The sequence below is a fragment of the Haemorhous mexicanus genome, chromosome 1 (assembly GCF_027477595.1).
Source record: "Haemorhous mexicanus isolate bHaeMex1 chromosome 1, bHaeMex1.pri, whole genome shotgun sequence".
In the NCBI taxonomy this organism is placed as follows: domain Eukaryota; kingdom Metazoa; phylum Chordata; class Aves; order Passeriformes; family Fringillidae; genus Haemorhous; species Haemorhous mexicanus.
The window spans coordinates 64,466,348-64,483,917 of record NC_082341.1 but is presented as its reverse complement, the minus strand read 5'-3'; the positions used below and the strand labels follow the sequence as shown (position 1 = coordinate 64,483,917).

The following is a 17,570-nucleotide window of genomic DNA, read 5'->3' as shown; positions in this document are numbered from 1 at the left end:
GAAGTTGCTAAAGAAGGGGGGAAAAATTTGTGCAGAAATCATGCCAGAAATTCAGGAAATCTTTTCTTCCTTGTTTTGCTTATGGAGATCAAAAAATCCAAATTAAATATGAATCCCCCTGCAAAATGCTGATTACTTTGCTCAAACTAGGGCAGCTAAGGTGCTGAGAAGCCATGAAGCTCAGCTATAGTCCTTCAGATAATTCATAAAAGCAAGTAGCTTAAGTGATAGGTCTCCTGTCTGCAGGATCAGCACAACGCTCTAATCCTTAAGGAGGAACTGACTCCTGGGTATGCCCACAGCCCAAACCAGTTCTGTTCAAGTCCTCCAGGCATCTCCACAGTACAAGCAGAAAACAGCAACTGCAGAGAAAAGCATATGACCACAGCAAAGCCACGGCCATGTTTTCGGGGAGATCTCAGCCCACAACAGAGGAACACGCAGGGAATTGCAAGTATCTTTTCCAACCTGTTGCGCAGCAGAGTGAAATGCCACTAGCCAGCATGTAAATAGGATTTTTCCCAGTGCCAGGGGATGGGACTGTGCTCATAGCTATGCCTGGCCTTCAGGTGGGAGGACAGAATTCCAGACTCAAGAAAGGGTCTTCTTATTGCCTGTTAACTTGGTCTTTTGCCAGCCTGTAGCCATATTCTCAAATCAAATCTGCAATTCCATTGCACCAAATCACTTATTTTTTACCTAAGCACCTCAAAAACAAGGCCTGAAAAGTCTACATATCACAATACATGTCCGCACTTGAAAAAAGACAAGCATTGCACAAGCTAATTGATCAAGAGAGGGTACATGGAGGAAATTAAACCCACCTTATAAATCCCATTCATGAAAGGATCAGTCTTCTCTCACTTTCCCCATGGCTTCCCTAAGCAACAAGATTTCTCTCTCTAGGGTTTTTGAAAGAGTCCTTTAATAAGTGCAGGACCAAATTCAGGACCACGCATCCACAAAATAGATGTTTATCAATATTTGATTTACATATTGATCTTACCAATGTTAGTGACTCCCCTGACTGGTTTTCTGTGGCCAAACAAGAGCAAATAAATTTTTAAGAGAAATCTGAAGCTAGGAAATACAACCTGCAGATGTTTGTGAGCCAGTATCTCCCTCTCACCCCCAAGTTTGGCAGACAGATCTTTCAGAATCAGCTTGCTGGAGGTGGCCCTGCAAGCAGGAAGGCTTTTTAAAGCAGTGCACAGGTACAGGGATGATTTTCATGCCAAGAAAATAATGTTAAGTCCATTAAAAAAACCTGCTTTCTGCAGTGATTCAAGGACCTGTGAAGTTGGGAGAGACCACTGGAATCCCGCCCAATGCAAAACACAGCCCAGGGGATTTCATCCATTTGTTCCTGCAGTTGTCTTGCACATCCCACTTCATTAAGCCCCTAACTTTTGACTAACCTCAAACCTGTATTCGAGAATTAAAATTAGCTTAAAAGTCACTGTCTTCAGGGCCATGTCAACACTGCCTTGTGTAACACAGACCTGGGGGCAGGCCACTAAAATATGACTGTGCAACTGTATTGAACCTGCTGCTCAACCTCTCCATATCCCATGGAGCATCCATGTCATGCAGTAGGAGCTTTTCCAGGAGAGAACTTGGCCCACCAACCTCTCAGGGAGCATTTCCTCATTTTTCACAGGACAGGCATTGGCAGGCTCAAGCCAGCATGGGTGTATGTCAAGAAATGCCTTATCCTGAACCCAGCCCATCCATAGTGCAAGAATTGTTCAGTTTGGATGCAAGATGAACAGGAGAACGACCCCAGACTTGGAACTGTGCTCAAAAGGCAGCCCAGCCATAGCCTACATGCCAGAAAACCCATGATCACTCCTTTGATCATGCTCCCATCATCTGAAGCACTCTCATCAAAAGGAAAATGCATGAAATCTCTCCTCACACAGAGCATAATTCTGCAGGTTCAAGAAGTGATCTGTATTATGCTGTTTGGGAGGAAGGGGTACAATTATGCAGTGCAGTGCTATTAAAATCATCCATATAAACTGGATGCTCCTCTAATCCATTGCACTGTTTGGCCCACTTGCTCTTTTGAGTTTCTGTCTTGTACTCCAGCTGCAGCTGCCTTGCAACTCCCACTCCTTCTTCTTTACTGTCTTCATGTAAATCAAAAATCCATCAAACCTCACTTCTTCAGTAATAAATCAATTCTTTGGATTACTCAACTACAAAACCATGACTTTGTAGCTGCAAAGGCAGACTATGTTTGAGCACCTGGATGACAGCAAGCAACAGAGAAAAAGAAGTATTTTAATAATACTTAAGGCTCACAGAGGACCTTTTCTTCTTGGCACATCTGAGCTTGCCAGAAGGGTTGTACTATACTAAAAGAAATTCTCATTTCTCGTTTGGTAGTCACACCCCCCACCCAAAAGAAAAAACAAAAAAAAAAGGCAAATATTCCAATCCTTTTCTGTGCTATTTTCTCTGTTTGTGTGCTGTATTCATGGCTTTCTTTTCTGAATATGGGCAAGTACAAATGTCAGATGCAGCCTAGAAATGCTGGGGCACACATAATGCATTCTTGGCTTCTTCTAAACATCAGACATATCACCAATTAAAAAAGAAAGAAAAAAAAAAAAAGCACTCTGCCTCCATCTACCTGCTTTCAAGCAAAGATAAGGAAATATCTCAAACTTTCCACAAAGCCTCACATTAGCTCCCATCAAAGGCAGGAGAATCCATCCTATTGTTTCCCTTGCTAGCGCTGCATCGCTGCATTCCTACAGAGCTTCTGAATTTGTTCAGAGCTTGTTGATGTTGTTGTTATTGTAAAAGCTGAGTGTTTCACAAGACAGAGAGCTTGACAGCTTTCCCACAATCCTCAGCATGTGGGAATAGCGAGTAACAAAGTGTTAACACCTGCCAACTGGTGGTTAGGTGTACATGTCTCTGTTAACAACAAACACTGCTGCTAGCAGTCATCAGAGCAAAGCAGCAAATCTGTTCCCTTCTCCAGCGTGGAAAACACCAAACAATGACAAAAAAAAAGGCACCTAATTGCTTGATTAAGATGTATCAGTGTTGGAAACTGCTGATCTAGAACATTGAATCTCTGACATTTACTTCACTCTTGATTAAACAGAAATGTTTAAAACCAGTTATTGTGCAGGCAGAAGCTCAGAGCACTGTGTACCATCCAGGGAATTGTGGCAGCGAAACTTTTTACAAAGAAACACAATCAGAACCACCTCCTCTCTGCTGTTTCATAAAGGCATCAGATGCTGAGACTCTCTGGCTCTTAGGAAAAAGGGATGGAAGAGCACTAATGAAGGACTAGGAGTCAGCTAACTCCTTGGAACTTCCAGGGGAACTTGTGGAAAAGTCCAGCTCCTGCTCTGAAAAATGTTGCTAGACATGGAAGTCAGGACTGTTTCTTTATATTGAGAGGGATTAGCTGTGTACTTTTAAAAATCATGTTTTCATTTGGTGATTTCCTAGGCAGCTTTGTGAGCCAGGTGGCACTGATTTATAATCACCGATTTGCATGTGACTAATGTCCTAGACCTGAGGCTAAAAGCCTGCTTGCTCTAGATTTGCCCTCAGTAGCCAGCTTGCTTGTTTTATTGCTCTTTCTCCATGACAAAACTGTAAAAGAAAAGTAAGGCAACTCACTCATCTCAAGTAAACTAGAGATTGCTAAGTCAAAAGGAAGGAAACTTCATTAATGTAACAGTACTCTCAAAAGCTCGCTGCTGTCCAAATCTCCCTAACTGCACACACAGAAACTCCAGCTCAGCTGGGGAGAGACATTAATCCTGATTTTCATCAGAATGTACTTCTTCAGTAATTGCTATAAGGAAAAGAAATTATCCCATTCTTTAGCAGTGGGGCATGGGGGTAAATTTCACATTTATGTCTTTCTTCTAAACATATTATCTGAAATAATTCAGACAACGATGATTGTACTGATTAATCAGATGATGGCCAGGACAACAGATAATTTTAACCTACATCAGTTCCTGAATCTAAGTCACATGGGAAGACGAGGGTGAGTGGAAGGCACGAGTAACTTCTTTTGATGGTTCTACCAATTTCTGACAGAACTAAAATTGCATGAAATAAAGATTTCCAGTAGTCAGCACCTTGAGACAGAGGGCACTCATTCTTCTTATTTCATGACACATCAAGTATTTGAAAATCCTATAAGGAGTAGGCAGTTAATGCTAATAAGTTGTCGTACAAAGGCTGGCAGAACACTGTTCTGACTCTAAGCAACATCATTTACCAAATTGCTATGGTGAAGGCTCAAACAACCTTCCATATAAAGCTCCCTGCAGAAGGTTCTATGGGTAAAAATGGACAATTTTTTAGTTGGCCACAAGTCGCTTTCTCCACCAGGAACGGAGGAATAAGGTAATATACTTGCCTGCCAACATGAATATTGACCAATTTACTGAGACAGATATTTCCAAATAACAGTTGGAAACCTTTTTTGGTATAGGAGGTTTAGGATCACCTTTACCAGAATAGTATTAGAGGAACATTTCTAAGTTTTGTGTGAATATTCAAGCCCCTTAGCAGATGAATTTAGAATCTCAGTCACATGGTTTCTGTGACTCAGCCCTTTTTTAGTCATCCTCTGCCCATTATATCTCAGGAAAGTTACAGATACCCATAATTAGAAAGGCAATCCCCCTCCTTCTGTCTTTTCTGCCTGCTCTCTAGATATCATGTCCTCTCCCTCCCTTATTTACCACAGGTCCTGTGTTATTTATTCCCATTCCCCTCCCAACCAGACTTATTTCATTGCAGTCTCACCCATTTTATGCCCTCCCCACGTCTCTAGATCCTACCCCAGGTTCAGAATGGGTCCAAATCAACAGCTGCCCTTGCAGCTCTCTTCAATCCTCCCTTTTCTAAACCCAGCAGCTCTGCATGGGTCCTTGTTTCTCTCTCTCTCACAGGTTTTTATCAACAGTTGCCTTCTGTGCTCCCATGGGCTTTATTTGATTCAGTGCTATTCTCACAAACTATGGGAGCATAATGCAAGAGAACTGGGTTGCTTCTGTCTAAAACCTCTCCTGGGCTAGTTTTTTAATTTGTCTGAGTTGTTGGTCTGTGGAGCTGGCACTTCTGTTCTTCCTCCTAGTAACATTGCTACCTGATGTGTTATTTCTGCTCTTGGATGCTACTCCCTCCATGCACCATTCCACTAGTTCTCTCTCATTTGCTGCATCAAACAGCTTTCTTGGGTTTGCCTTGCAACCCACTATCTTTTCTTCTTGCTGTTCAATCAACTCCCACCATCCCTCTGCCAGGGGTAACTGCATTGATCAGAAGCAAGTCTAGTTTTCCCGGTACTCCACGAAAAGTTTTTTTTAGTATTTTCTATTTGGTAAAGAGCAGAGATCTCTGAACTACCAAAGCCAGAGGGCCAGCTGTCATTCAGCCTGAGACAGTGTAGCTCCTGTTCATGAGGACAAACATACAGAAAATGCTGTAGTGAATGATCAGTGTCTGATCTGCAGGAGGCTAAGGGGCATGAGTCACTTACATCTCAGATTCATGGCCCAGGTACTGGGAAGCAAGAGAAGACTGGGGAGGACAGGTACATCCATGCCCTTATCACACCGAGTATGCTCTGAATGTGAGGATGAGTCTCTCTCACACAAAACTCTGTCCATTTAAAAGGACTGTATAATCATCCCGTCAGAAAAAAACACCTTGGTGGAAAATTTCAGACCAGTACTAAACTCTCACACCCTCAATGCCATAAACATCTCACACTGACATCTGTAATGCCTCTGCCAATTTACAAATTCTTCCTGAGCTATTTCTTTGGTGGCAGAAGACATTAGGTTTGTTATTGGCTCATTATCCCACACTAGTCCCAAACACATGGCACGTGTATTTCATCTGAGGATAACCCTGCCTTCTTCAGGACGAGACACCCCATGGCAATCCCTTTTCCAGCAGCACTCCTTCCCCTCAGGGTGTTTGCTGGGCATTGCCAGGCTGCCAGGCAGACAGGTGCACACCAGGGCAGCAAGGCTCACTTAGACCCTATTGGTCTGAACCTTATCCATTGTGTTTCTTTCTGAAGTAACCATCTTCAAGGCAGGTTGGTTTCTTGTTCAAACACCTTATAACACCTGAGGCCACAATACTAGAACACTCCAGCAGCAGAAGAGCTAAATCTAAATGCAGAAAAACCCAGCACAGTCTGGTATTTAATGCACAGAGCAGATGATGTTGATTGAGCACAAAAAGTCTGAGTCCATCCATGATTCTACCAGGTGGTGAGGGCCCTGGCAGCTCTGATTTGGCATAGTGAGGTCACATGCTTTCCTTACTGCCACATGCACATTCCTGTCCTTAGTTTTAACATGAACAGGTTAAAGTATCTTCCTCTACCACATTCAGATGATGACTGAAAGCTGAATCTTCATAGTGTTTTCCCATTAGGTCAATATCAGCCAACAAAGGAGCATTTGCTTCTGGCTCTTTAGCTGAATAGGAGAAAACAGTTGGTACAATATTAGCCCAAAGAGGGAGGAATATAGAGCACCTGAACTGCACTGCCAACAAAGCAATTAGCAGGAACACTGGGGATGGGCACTGCCTGCCTGCCCTGTTCATCCACCTCACTGAGGGACTCAGTTCCTGGATATCCAATAGAACTCATCAGAACTAACATGCAAAGTTTTGCATACAACCATCTTGGAAATGAAGTATTCTTCCTGTGTTGCAGGAAACAGATCTAGTTCTTGGTAGTCTTTGAACAAAGGAATGAGTTGTCCATTCTGTTCCATGCTAATCTTAGTAGTTTACATTACAGACTGCACTACATTCCTTACAACTGGTCTGTTTGAAGAGCAGCTGGGAAGGAAATAGTTCTGGTGGTGGTGATGCAGATGACTCAAAAGTTCAAACAATGTAAGGACAAAACAGGCATGCAAAAAACCCTTCAACACCTACCTCCTGGTAAATTCCAGGCTGTTTGGATGGTTTTTTGGAGGGTAATGTCTCAGTGCCAGGCAAGTCTTGTTTCTGATCCTGTAGATCAAGGCTCCAGCATTGCACTTTTGATATCCAATAAAGTAGGGTTCCAAGAGTCACGGGTTCCATCCAGGGTTCCAACAGTCCAATTTGTCTTTCATCCCTCACCAATGATGTGCAGCCTTTTCACTGCTGAAAATCAGATAACCAGATAATCAGAGTCTTAATGAAAAGGAATATTTTGGTGTGATTCTAAAAATCCTTCAAGTGAAAGACACATAGGCTTACTCTCTGGACTAAATGCATGATCTCTCCACCATAAAGCAACCAAAGTAATCTTGCTAGTGCTTGTCAGGGCCTGAGCATTGGAGTTGTCCTGATCATAAGCACAATAATCCTGTCGAGAGGCAAATACATAATCACACATCCCCCGTCCTTTGGTCTATACAGTTAGCTGAAGGCCCTGCATCTGTGTGATCAGATCCTTCAGAAGGAAAGGATAGCATGAAAACAGTAAGCTCTTATTTCCAGTTCCTGTTTTGGTTTCTACTCTTCAGCAAACGAAAGATGCCTGTCTTACCCAAGGCTGCCTCAGCATTAGACAGGCTGTGTTTCCAGGTCACTTTCTCTCCTTTTGTCCCATGTTTTAGGTTTCGCCTGTAAGAACAAAGCCAAGGGTCTTGGGGCTATTTGCATCTTTGGGGGATTTGGATGCACTACGGGGCGAGGCTGGGCCTCATTTTAAGTGAAGGCTCCAGCCCACACCAGTGCCAAGAGGCTGACTAATGCAATTATTTCCTTGCAGAGCAGCATTTTTCAAAGTGCTGATTCTTATTAAGAAAAAGGAACGGATTTGGAGCTCATATTTTGATCTGGTGCCCAGGATTATTTGGAAATTCTTTTTCCTGGAACGAGACTTTTTATTCCAAATTTCTCCATGGTGGGGAGAGAGGGTTTCCTGGGCAGAATTAGGATAATGATTACAGCCTGTATACAATCAGTTCTAACCGCTGTGGAACTCCAAAAATGAATGTTATTGCTCAGTGGCTTCATTGAAAACAGAAGTATTATTTAACCAGAAGGATGGCAACACATGGAAATAGCTCATTATCATATTTTCTCCCTATTTGAAATGTCACATTGAGTATGTATCTTTCACGTCCACTACACTTTAATTAATTTGGACAGTGTTTAAATATATTACACAGCATGCTTTATTACAAAATTCTGACACATTCCCATTGATGAAGCAGGGCTTTCCTTCAAACACGTGTGAAAGGCAATAGGAGCTACACTGCTAAATATTGTTTTAAATACAATAAGAATACCACATCATCTCTGTGTCTGCCCGTGTTTTTTTGTGGCATGGAACATACAGAGCAAAAACAACATTACATCCAAAACTTGCTTGCTGTTTATTGAAGGGACAATGATGTTAACATTATTATTCTAGATCTAAATCTTAACCACTTACCTTATTTACATAATTGCAAGACAAACATATATTTTACTCAATGGCTGGAAAAGATTCCAGCAGTGTGATTGCCTAGAAATTAAAAAGTAGAATTGCAGGGTGTATGTGTGAGATGAAAATGGCTTGTTTTAACACAGCTGGTGTATCTCATCTCCTGTGCACTTTCAAACACAGCACTTACCAGAATGATTGTCCGCCTCCACCCAGGTCTCCAACAAAGTAGAGGATTTATTTCATTTGCTAACCTTCCTCTGGAATGCAATCATTCCAGAAGTTATTCCTGATTTATACTTGTTTTAGCAACTGGGAGAATCAAACCAGTTTTTAAAATAATGTAAAAATGAGAGTTCATTCAACTTTTAGCTTTCCTTGGTCTGAAATCTTCTATTACTTAGAATTCTATGCTGAATGGGATCAGGGATTTTGTAGAAGGTGTGACTAATATCTGACTGATAAGATGTCATCTCTGCACTACTACTTCTGTTGGGGCAATGATGCATTAGCTACTGAACTACTGTAAAACCATTTTACTTTGAACCATCTTGGGTACAACAAGCAGCTGAGGACTTGCCTCCTCGGGGTGGTTTTATTACACCCTGTTATCCCACCCACTAGATGCCACCAAGAGCTGAATGTGCTTGTATCAGGAAGGAATCTCTTTCCTCACTACCCACACCCCGTTCAGGAACCACTTGGAGCCAAAGCTGGTGAAGGAGACCTGATTCATTCCCTGGGAGCCAGCTGAGTGATGTACCTCACACAACAAGCCTCTGCATGACATTACAGTCAATCCCAACAGCTTGTTCTAAAACATGTTCCAGGGACAGCTCCTTGGACCGTTGCATCCTCATCCATCCTCCTAAGAGAGCAGTAATCAAAGTTTTATTATCTGAATCATGGATTCATATTTTTTTATTATTATTTTCCCTAGCAGATGGCCTTTTTCCAAAATAATTTCACAAGCAGAGATTCTTATCATGAGGAAGGTAATACTGTTCTGAAACAAACTCCCAGATGGGACCACGTGGAATAAATGTGTTGTTCCTTAGATAAAGGGAAGGCTTTAGACTGCTGATCACTGTGTGGATGCTGCCACGGAGGAACAGCACAACCCTGCTTTGTGCAATTAAATACTCTACTACTTATTCTTCTGCCCTGAGTCTTCTCTCCTCACCCCACATAACCCTTTCCTCAGAACACATTTACACTAAGGAGAAAAATGTTTTTAAGCATTTGAAAAATAACAAAGAAGTTGTGTTTAACTATAACACATGTCTGTCTTAAAAAATCTGGATTGGTTTTGTACTTAATTCATTGACTGAATTGTAATAAATGAATAAACCTAATTTGGAGGATAATAAAAAATATGAACTGTGTTGCTGATGCCAAAAGCAATAGCTACAATTTGGTTTCTCCCAATTCTTTGCTCCTTCAGACCCAAGCATTACTGTTGTAATTTTTTTTTCTGTATTTTAAGTGTTTTGTTTATTTGATTTCTGCATTAAAGGAACACTCCAGTGTAATATAAAAGGATACTATAATCATGATGTCTAATTACAAAGAAAAGCTAAGCATCTAATATACAAACATGTAATAAAAAAAGAATTACTACCAGATCAAAAGCCACCAGCACAACAATTGGATGAAGCAGGCTAGGAAGCACCACTCAGCTCTCCCCCTTACAGGGTGTGGGGAGCCAGAAAACTTTGCTGTGTGAGAAGATTGAACAGGGTACTGGATAATCTCATCCAGTAGGCTCCCTCTTCCATGAAAGCCTGGACAAAAGGACCTTCCAAGACCCCTTCCAGCCTGGGCTGCTCTGTGATTCTATAAGATTGGAAGATCTCAATGATACATGGCTCTCACATTAACTGCAGCTTTTCCTCCTTGGTTCATTTCTAATTTCAAGAGCTTGTTCTTACTTGTTTTGTTGGGTTTGGGGTTTGTTTGTTTGTTGGTTTGTTTGGGGTTTTTGGCTTGTTTGTTTTTCCCCTGATTCCCAAGAGTAACAAATGTGAAATGGTATCCTTTTGGCTGCTAGTGGGCAGGATCTTGTGTTCTTCACACATTTAGATTTTCCATCAAAATCATCAGGAATGTATTAAAACAAGCAGGCTAGTTTCCATCTCTTGGCACGAGTCAATGAAGCATTTAGATGTACATGAAACACAAGACTGACTATGCAACTGGCAGCTTCTAAAAAGGAGTGGATGATTTAAATATGTTCCTAAAGCAGCAATGTTTCTTTACCTGGCCACAACCAGCCCTCCTAGATGAAACAGTAAAATTGCAGACAGCCTTGCTAGCTACAGCTTCCCTTGAATTAACAAGCAATTTAGGTTGGTTTTGTAGACCTTAAAAAGTCTGAAGACCACCTTGTATTAAAGGCAGCTCATTACTCTTGCCCATATGCAAGTGGACAGGAGTCTAATGTGCCAAATTCCAAGCCTGAAAGACTGTTTTACCATAAATCCCCTCACAAAACAGAAGCATGAGTGACTTATGGATTTGAAGATAGAAGGGACAAAGGAACAAAGTAGAGCCATCAGAAGGATTTTTCAGATTTTCAACACCATCGACCCAGAGCAAAGCTCGACTTTATTGAATCAGCAGAAATTATCCTGCAGAAAACAAAAAAAAAAAAAAAAAAAAGCCCACCAAAAATCACCTCAACCCACAAAAGCAATCCACATTCCCAAAAACCTCTAAACACTTTTTTGCATCTCATGTGTAGGACTTCATGTTTCTGTGTAACTTGGCAGTGGAGCAACTTTTAGCAAAGATACCAACAGAAGATTCATCAGCAACCATACTGACATCTGAAGAGGCATATGCTCACAAGAAGTATTTTGCCTATTTGCTTTAACCTGATATTTAAACCCACAAAGTATAGATATACCTTGGATAATGTCATTTACCTTATACACAGGTGTGTGTTCATGATTTTATGATTATTTCGGCACTGCAAAAACATTTTATAAAATCCAGATAATGACACTATAATTATGAGACTGACAAATAGAAACATTTGAGAGAGCATTGATTGTTATTTCTGTTTCACTTTAGAAAGAAATTTTAAGTAGGCTGTTTGGCTTTTTCTAGCTGAGGACAACAGTCATGAGACAAACGATACTTCTTGGAAAAGCATTCTCTATAGATCAGTTCCTTCTAACTCATTCTTCCATTGTCAGACCTCATTCATTTTTCCATGTTGATTTTGCTAAAATTAAATAGCTTTAAGAACAATATAATTACAAGAGTTTTGAGGGAAGATGAAGCCTTCAGACAGATAAAATATTTTTTTTTCCAGAAGAAGTCTGTTACAATCAATTGGCTACAAAGATTATGTAAACAGTCAGATTCCCCTGCAATTCCAAAATGTGTTTATTTAACTAAGATTTAAGCAACTTAAGTGCATTGTTCAGGAGAGATTCTAGTCCAGAAGAATTCTGACTGCATTTGCCAGGCAATGATTACCTCCATTATTTGCAGTATTGTTCATTCCTTTGCTCTAGTGTTCCCATTCTGCATGCAACTTCCACTGATTTTACCATTGCTGCAATTAATTGTCCTAAATCTAAAACAGTACTGGAAACAGAACTTAACTTGGTCAAATCATACTTAATTTGCAAGAGATTCACTGCAATGTAATCTCTGCTGAAATGTTTGCAAGTTGCCTGTGGAGGAGAGCTAAAAGCCAAAAGGGATTTCAGAAGGAAGCTTGTGGAAAGGCCAAACGTACCTAACTACATATACCATGCCACATCGCAGCCGTGTGCTCTCTCTCCCAGATCTTCAGGCCTGCCAAGAATTATAGCACTTCAGTTCAGTTCTATACAGACACCTTCCACTCAAAAGGCCAAAAAAAGTGGATTAATCTGCAATAAAGTGGTAGGCATGCAAAATCTAATTGCTGTCAGCATCCTGATGCAAACCACCGTGTAAATCTAAAATCTTTATCATTTCTTTCAATGAGCTTTATCACCAAGATTCGTTTGCACATCAGGTTTTACCTTCACTGCCCTCATACCTGCATGTTTCTGAGACAGCACGAGTCTCCTCATGATTTTCTGTGGCATGCTCTAACCCAAAGAGGAAAAAATACAGATTTAGCTTCAATTTAGTCAGTGGGACTGTTCCCCACAGTATAACTTTCAGAAGCAGAAATCTTTGCTGTTACCAAATGAAATGAAAAATGTTGCTGTTTCTAGAAACATCAGAAAAAGATCTCACTCTTCTTTGCCCAAAAAGACAAGTGAAAAGTATATCCAAGACTTCCACATTATTACCTTGACAGAACAGGTTGCTTTTAGGCTCCAGGTAAGAGGCTGAGCTGTTATAGTTTTTATTTCTGGATGGCTCTAGAAAATTCATCCCAAAGGGAGTCTGTGATGATGGGCTCTGGCTGTAGAGGGAAGCTACTCATCAGCTTGGAGAACATTCTAATAATTCTAGGATTCAGTAGGCTCACAAAATAGAGACAACACTGCCAGGCACAATGCCCTATCTAATACTAATAAATGCTAATAAAATCTTTAAAAGCATAAAAATGTAAACATATTCTCTTAGAGAAAGATATGTCTTAAAGCCAGCAGTACATATACACTTTTACAAACACAATGAGGTCTTTCTCCCCAAAAACTTGTGGGTTTTTTTTTTAATTAGTATTATTTTAATATACAACAAACAGCACAGAACTCCATATTCTGAGAATTAGGAGGACATGGACAGGTTATTTTTCAGTAGAATTCATAATCTATTTATAAATTGAATTGGTTTCTTTCTTAATGGCCTCTATGCCACCAAAAAACTGCAAAAATGCCAAGTAATGCTACTAATGGCTTGTCAGTCTCTATGTATGAGAAGAGTTTGTACTTCTGTACCTGTTTGTACAGAGAATCAGCATGATTATTTGCAGGCACAAATGGGTCATCCAATTAAAGACTCCATTTGGCATCCTAAAAGCTGTGCCTGGCTTTTTGAAATTCTGAGAGTCCATTCTGGAGGAATAAAACAAATTATAAGGCATTTTAAAGAGACTACAAAATATAAACTATGCGGCTATATAATATATATATAAAAATTGCAAATGAAAATATATGACAGATGCATCCAGAGTTGGAAAGAATGGAAGAGGAGAGGAGTGACAGACTGAGAGAACAGAGAATAAGTCCAAGGTAGGCAGATATGATCTAGGTTACTCTTCACGTTATAGATGAGTCATAATAATTCTGAGCACAAGAAGATGACAAACAACCTTAATGAGAGAGAGAGCATGAAAGTCAATAAACACATGGGTCTTAGAAACCCATTTATTGATTTAATCTGGCATCTTGGATCCACTAAAGCTTGAAAATGGGGGTGCTGGAAGCCATTAAAGAAGAATGCTGTGAAAACCAATGTATGAAGCAATTTGAGATGCTCACTGATGACAGCATATGAGCCACAGAGACCTCCACCCAAATAATATGTTCCATTTTTACATGTTGAGTCTGGATGGAATAAGGAGGTGGTTAAGAGCTGAGCAGCGGTATGCAGACAGGAAGATCCATAATTCTGAAGAACTCTGGGAAATAATAAAGGAAGTGGTAATTAAATGATGGCGTCCTAGAGAACACAGGAGATTTGGGACTAAATAGTGGGGAAAATGGAAGGAGCAATGAAGGAAGTCGAAGTCTGAATAAAATGACAGAATTTGGTGCCCAAAGTAACCCAATTTCTCAGCATCTCAAGAATGCAACAAGGTCGAGAGAAAATCCTTTTGAAACCTTGATGATTGCTTTTGCCACTGAGCTCATGTCCCAGTAGTGCTTTCTGCTTGAATCAGACTCTAATGTAGGACATTTTAATCGTGGTTGCTGGCCCAGCAGAAAATGGTGAGCCTGCTGGGCTGGTTATATTTAACATTGCAGAGAGAGAATATGCAGTGAGAGGTGGAACATCAAAAAGGAGAAGCAACAAAGTGAAGAGTTACCTGGAGTCAAAGAGGAAGGAAATAGATGGTAGAAGCAGGGCAAACATGCATTGGAGAAAGGAGGATAACTTCCCACTTTTGGATTGCTACATTTCTTTACATATATTTCCCCAAGTCTGCTGGTCTGTATTGTGACCTCAACTATCTCAGTTTAAGTTCAGACTGATTTTTTCATTATTGTTTTTTTGGTTTAGTTTCTCCATAAAAGTGTGTATCTACCAGAGTCTACAATCAAATTTACCTTAAGTGGACAACAGTGGAAAAATGATGGATTCATGGAACTGCTGAGGTCTGAAGGGTCCTCTGGAGATTGTCTAATACAACATCTGTGTCCAAAGCAGGGACAACTAGACAGGTTGATCCAGTAAGGTTCTGAGGAACTCGAAGGATGAAGGCTCCTCAATCTCTCTAGGCAACTTGTTCCAGTATTCAACCAGTTTTATACTACAAAAGTTGTCTTTCAAGTTTACACAGAGTTCCCTGTGTTTCAGTTTGTGCTCATTACCCCTTGTTCTTACAGCAGGCATTATCAAGAAGAGTTTGGTTTTGTCTTCTTTACCACTGCCTCATCACATATTTTTGCACATTGAAAAGACTTGCCCCATGAGACTCTCACTTGTCTCATGCTCTCCCAATGTCAGATACTCCAGTACTTTAATCATCTTCATGACCCCAGCTGGACGCTGGGGAGCCCAGAACAGGATCCAGAACTCCAGGTTCTGGAGGAACCCGGACTGAGGAGAGGGAAGGGAAAGATCATCTCCTTTGACTCATCTGTTCCACAGTATGGCAAATAAGACAGAACTATTGCAGGGGATTAGCAAAGGAAGACTCAATTTATTACATTTTGCAGAAAAGATTATGAGAAAAGCAGGGTGACTGTTTGTGTCAACAGTCCAGCCTGGTTGCACCAAAATATCTCATGGGGTTTCTCTGGTATAGACCTTTCTACCACGTATCTTTCTCTTGGACTATGGCAAAGACTCAACACCAAAAATCCAACTCCCAAGTAAATTTCAAAAAAATCCTGCATATTTTTCAGGATTGTTTATCAGAGTTGTTCACAACCTGTTACAAGACCTAGATCTGTACAGAAACAGCAGAAGAACAGCTAGCATTATATAACAAAACTACAACAAAGAAACCTTTTTCCACATAAATTACCCAGCTGATGAGAAGTAAATGCATACTTGTCAGAAACTAGAAGAAATCACCACCAACATATTAAAAATTATCATAAATTCTAGACAAATCTTCACAATTTTCCAGGGTAAAGTTTACTAGCATGCACAAACTGAGATGAACATTTATAGCCCTCCTTTTCCTCTCTCATTACAGTGCACACTCTCCTGCCTGTGAACAAAAAATCTCTGTAAGGTACGAGTCACAACAGGTGGTAAACACTGCAACATTTAAGGGCTTGTTTAGATGGTAAATGAAACCAATCCAATTAAATCAGCTGTAAATCACACTCTTAACATTTCATCAGTAGTTAGCGTGAGACAGAGATTTCAGGGCCATTTTAGTACAGCTAAATGTGATTTCTTTTTTCAGCTTAAATTACATCAAAACTAGGGTTTCCAAATAGACCTTAATCAAAATATTATTAATTAGAATGCAGTTATTTCCTTTGGTTCTTGTTACCACATAGATGAATCCTAAGACTTTGTAAACATATGCATACACACACAGAACACTCACTGGTTCAGTGGGAAGACAGATTACAAATTACTCAGCGCTGCCAATTAGTGAACAAGCAGGGCAAAAAAATCTGCAAATACAGGCAAAGCAGAATGCTTCACAAAATGTATGCTGCTTCTTTTACTTGAAAAATGTCATAACTGATACTGTGAAACATCTTACCAAGAGAACCAGGGAATATCCTGTAACACTAGATATCAGAAAATATATGAAAATATTTAACACATAGGAAAGAAATTCTCATTACAGCCCTGGCTTAAATATTTAGCAAATATTCTCAGAAGAGACGCATGTCAGCTTGAGATTCATATCAGCAAATGTCAAGGGAAGCTTTTATGCTGATGTATTGACATAATTGTTCAGGAATACTGCAAGTAATTTTCTGTAGGATGCCCTAAAACAAATTAGTGCTACTATATACACAGCCCCACGTTAAGCTTTCCACCAGCATTTCTGTGGTCATGTTATAACAGTGCAAAAGTGCAAGAGCCAGCAAATCTTTAACTCTGCATATTCTGCAAAAAGTTTTCAAATAACTTCCTCTGAGGATTCAACAGAAAATTTTGACCTGCTAAGCTCATTCACTCAGGGAAGAAAAACTGTGCCACATGACCAATAACAAACAGGCTGCACAGCTTAAATTACCAATATTGAACACCTCCACAAACCACAGAATAATTTACAACATATCAGTCAGCTGCAAAGACATCTGAGGAAGCGGCAGCCAACTGGGAGCTGTTGCGTAAAGAGGCGAGATTCAAATAAGCAAATGAGGCAGCTTTAATACTTACATAAGTCAGTGCAGCCTCTACGTTACTTTCACTGTCCTGTCAGCAAGTGGGACTGTTTTCCGAGGATCATGTAGAGCCTGTGCTCTTACACTGAGCTGCTTTCTGTACCAGGGAATCCCAGGCAATGCTATGCAGGAGGGATATGACCAATAAATAAATGGATCTTCACAAAATTAGCATCACTGGTGTTCAGTTGGGATTCAGTCCCTAAGGGACAAACTGATGCAGTCAGAGTCAGGATGGCTCCAGGCAGATGCCATATCCCCTGTGTGGATTAAACTTGAATGTCTGGGTGAGTTTTTGCCACCCCATAATGACCTTAAATTTTCAGATGCTGGCTCAGTGTCAAAAGACATGGAAAGGGATGTGATTACTCTCTGCAAACATACCAAGGACAAAGTGTATGATAGGAGGAAAGAGGAATGTAAAAACAATGTTGGCACAGCAATAGGGAAAAGTCAGCCAGAAATATGTTTAGATATTAGAAAAAAGATCATAAGCTTCAGGGAAAAAAGTGACCCTGGGGCAGATATTGCATAAATATAACAAGGGAAGAAATCCTTTCCTCATTTTTAAGACGGTTGTTGCTAAGCATAATACAATGTAGTTACTTGTTGCAGGAAGGGACAGGCCTGGGATGGTCCCTCTACTC

At 40.4% G+C, this 17,570-nt stretch overlaps 1 long non-coding RNA gene across 2 annotated transcripts in view; it reads right to left on the bottom strand.

Moving 5' to 3' along the window:
• The window catches only part of LOC132325240 (uncharacterized), a 31,463-nt gene extending 14,271 nt beyond the window's left edge, over positions 1-17,192 (bottom strand). Inside the window, exons 1-2 of one of the 2 annotated variants that reach the window (XR_009485863.1) lie at positions 16,919-17,192; positions 6,958-7,170 (exon numbers count right to left, since the gene is read on the bottom strand). This is a non-coding gene — a long non-coding RNA (uncharacterized LOC132325240). Of the gene's footprint in view, positions 1-6,957; positions 7,171-7,558; positions 7,684-16,918 lie in introns of those variants that run through there. The other variant, XR_009485865.1, reaches the window with a different exon arrangement.
• Between the last annotated feature and the right edge of the window lie 378 nt (positions 17,193-17,570).